The sequence below is a fragment of the Fundulus heteroclitus genome, chromosome 21 (assembly GCF_011125445.2).
Source record: "Fundulus heteroclitus isolate FHET01 chromosome 21, MU-UCD_Fhet_4.1, whole genome shotgun sequence".
Classification (NCBI taxonomy): Eukaryota; Metazoa; Chordata; class Actinopteri; order Cyprinodontiformes; family Fundulidae; genus Fundulus; species Fundulus heteroclitus.
In genome coordinates this window covers 20,525,066-20,528,998 of record NC_046381.1, presented here as the reverse complement: position 1 = coordinate 20,528,998, position 3,933 = coordinate 20,525,066, and the positions used below count along the sequence as shown (strand labels likewise).

General features: G+C 43.2%; 1 long non-coding RNA gene across 1 annotated transcript; it reads left to right on the top strand.

Annotated features, from left to right (window-relative positions):
• The first annotated feature begins 437 nt into the window (after positions 1–437).
• Positions 438–3,691, top strand: LOC110368618. The gene is made up of 2 exons (XR_004927383.1): positions 438–2,983; positions 3,072–3,691. It is a non-coding gene; the product is annotated as an uncharacterized LOC110368618 (long non-coding RNA).
• Positions 3,692–3,933: the final 242 nt, after the last annotated feature.

Genomic DNA, 3,933 nt, shown 5'->3' with positions numbered 1-3,933 from the left:
AGAATTTCCTAAATTACATTACTTATTCATAAAAATACAAAAACTATATAATAGAAAAAATACTTTTGTCATCTTGCACATAACTCAAAAACATAGAGCAAAGCTATTACAGTTGCATTTACTAGTGTTAACAAGTGCATGTTTACTATTTCTTGTAAGCTGTGGCAAAAAAAAAGAAGAAGCAAATAGCATGGACAACAGTTGGTAGTCATAATCAGCCATTTCAAACACTTACAGATACTATACCTGAGGACGCAATTCTCACAACTCAAGAACAAAACCCTTAAAAAAAAAAAAAAATCAACCTCCCATCTCGCATTTGCACACCATCCATATAATTTTTATCCCATCAATTAGAATTTTTAATACCCCAGTCGACGTTAATGGAGATTAATGGTCGATTTCCATGGTGAATTCCAATGTCATCTATTATCATTCCAGCCTTGGTCGCAGTCCGCTCCAATTACATCCTCAAAATGCACTCTCCTTCGCAACCCCCAGCATCCTTAGAACAATCAATAATTTTAATTTTTTCAGATGCCACCCAAACCGGCACCGGTCCCCTGCCTTAGTCCTACGCTTTTTCTCCTTTCGTCCTTCTCCGTCTGTTCATTTTGGTTCCAAACGAAGCCAAATGTCGCTGAAAAAAGGCTGACGGGGGAATTAATTGCCCGTCTCATCTACAACTCCAGTTGATTCCCTCGTTTGTTTGTCCGTTTGTCGCCTCGCTCGTTTCCCTCGTTTCGCTCTTGTGTCTGCTGTGTCGTTCCTCTCTCGCCCTCTCTCTGTCTGGCGCTTGGGGTGCGCTTTCCTCTCTTTTCCCCCTTCTTGCAACGTAATTAGCATGCAGATATGCATCGCCTGATTCGCAAGTCAAATCGCCTATCCATTTTTTTTTTTTTTCCCCCCCACCTCTCTGGATCTCTGCTCCATTTCAGGGCTGTGATTGTTCTTATTCAGTTTGTTTGATCTGGTAGACAAGCATGCATATCCTCTCTCAGCCTAGTCAGACCCAAAAAACACAAATATGATAGGAGAAGGATTCAGTTTATTTATTTATTTATATTCTTATCTGCTGATGTCAGAGGTTTGCACAGTTTTCTCCTACTGCAAGCTGCCCATCTTCAGATGCACAAAAAGAAAGAAAAAATGAAATACCCTCATAGTTTTGTCCATTTTCAAAACACCTGCATGCTGTACAACATTTCTGAGCCCCTATGCCTCAGACTTCCTTATATTATACCACCACAGCTGGCTTTACGTGATGCCTGCTTGCCTTTTTTGTTTTGGATGCCTCTTACGTTGCTGTATGGAGTGTATTCATATTAAGAAGAAGTAGCAACAATCCAAAGTGTTTGTTACACTCATTTCCTCCCTCCCTTACACTGAGCAGATATGCTGGTGTGGGAAAGTGATGGCTCAGCACATTTCAATATAAACGTTGTCTTCCTTTATCTGGCTGCCACTCGTGTCCCTGTCACTAAAAAGTATCCTCCGGCAGCACTTTTTATTCAGGAGCAGGGAGGGGAAAGTGGCTCCAACTATAATGCAGTTGTGAGAAACATGGCTTGAGATGAGTTATTAGATCTATATTTAAAGACATTTAAAAAAAAACTTGACCATGTTGTATAAGTAGTTGGATGATTGATCCATGTTTTGATACGGGCTCTCATAGCTACAATACTGTTAAACAGTTTAGATAATTATATTTAAACGTAATTCCCTTGCAGATTAAACAGCAGATCACTGGCTCTACTGAGCTAAAGCACCTAAAACAGCCAAAAACGCAAATTTAGTTGAGTCCTCAGATGTAATCCCAGTACATAAATGGACATCAACAAGTGCCAGATAAAAATACAGAAGGGTGTTTCTCTGCATAGTCATGGTGTTGTTGGCACTAGGCCAGTCTTTCAGTCTGTTCCTTCCCTCCACCCCTATTTTTCTGTCTTTCTCCTTCTCCTTGAAGCTAATCTGCTTACATCTGCCATTATTGAGTGGCTGCCATTAACATGGCATATCAGAAGCAGGCGCCCTTTTACCCCTCTCTCCTCCTCCTCCTTCTCACACCCCCTTTCATCGCGCACCAGATTCCGCGCCCACTTTGCCACAGAGTTCTCTAAAAAGGGTCCAGGTAGCATGTTGCCCTATCTTCTTTTGGAATCGACCAGGAGACATTGTAACTCAGCAAAAACCACACACAAAACAATAAGAAAAAAAAGCCTTGAAAATGAAGATGCACATCTCAGATCCAGCGTGGAGCCTCCTGTACTTTCCACATCCACAGGCTAGGTGTTGTTGCTGCTGCTCCAGCTCTCTCCTTCCACTGGATAGTTTTTGAGATCAAAGGCTAAGACGCAAACCCTCCTCCAACCTTGGAACTTCCTTGGCTTGTGGGCTAATCACAGGACCCTGGTATGTGTGTCAAACCCATACAGTCTCTCTCACACGCATAAAACAGAAACAAACATGGATGCTGCAGAGTTTTTTTTTTTTTTCCTCCCAGAGCTCCCTGCCATCTCGTCTGCACTGCTGCCTCGGAGGAACTGAGCATACACCGGGATCTAGCAGGGACTTCCTCACACTTCCATGCGCTGGATTTAATTTGCACGTGCACTCTGCAGTTGTTTGGGGGGGGCTTGGGAAAAGTGAATAATCAATTGGGTATTGATTTCTTGTACGATTTTGTAGATTCCAAAGGCAAAGACAAAGAGGGTAGCTTAAGGAGAGTCGCTACGAGCGAGAGGAGGCGCAAATTAGCCAATAAACATAGACGGCGGAATAAACAAAGGCGAACGAATGAGCCGCTCATCACTGCAACACGCTTCCGTCTTTTGCTTGTTTTTTTATTGTTTCTGTTCCCTCCTCCAGGGGAAGAAACACGGAGTGCAACGCCGGTTTTCTATGGAGACGAGGAGATGGCAAATGGGCAAATAAGGGTTAAAAGCGAAAGCTGCAGGAGGAGATATAGTGACACGAGGACATGGTAATTATGGAGTCTGCTACACACACCTCATCATTATGGGGAGTATGCAAATTAACCGGCTGCCTCTTTTCTCTTTGTCATGGATCAGAAGGCAAGAGCTGCAGAGAAGAATTAAGAGCTATTATTCCACTAAAGGAGCGGTTTGTATATGCAAACGAGACAGACAAGGAAGAGGAAGCGAGGGAAGACGACTTTTTAACCACTGAGATATACCTTGGAGTTCACTACAACGGATAAAGCAATCACATCACAACAACTAGACTTTTCCTGATAACCGTAGAGGAGAAGCGATCGGGAAACGGCGAACGAGAGAACGACAATCAGACATGCACCTTGATTCCCTATTATGCCCGTCTGCGCATATTGATGGGATGCTCCGTGGATGATAATTACCTTTTGGAATATCGAATGGCGAAATGAGCCTAAATGAGGAACGACGACGGAACAAGAAGAAAGGGGAGAAAAAAAAAAAAAAAAACAGAAGTAGCGATGGTATGCAAACGGCGCTAATAATATTCAGAGCGCTGAGTGTGTGTCATCTGCATGATGACAACGGCCAATTATAAAGAACGATTCGCTCTCTGGCACAGATAAGTAGGAGAAAAGGGAAAATGGCTGAAGAGGAGGGGTAAGCGAAAAGAACTTTCCCGTCGATTTCTTCTTAATTCGCCATTAATATTTGCCGACTCTGCACGCTATGGAATTACAGTAAGGGACGCGAGGAATGGCAGTGATGATGCAAGTTGGAGGAAAAAAAAAAAACCACAACCTTTTCTTGCAATCTTCCTTAAGAGAAATAAAGGCCATAAATAAGGAGAGAATCCATCCGGGAGAGATGTATGGCTTCTTGGAGGGGTCGTCCATTGCCACGTCGCCACGTCGCTTCAGCTCGGCTGTTGTTCTGACGGTACCCACTCTTGCACCAACCATCGCCCTGATGACCCAAAGAA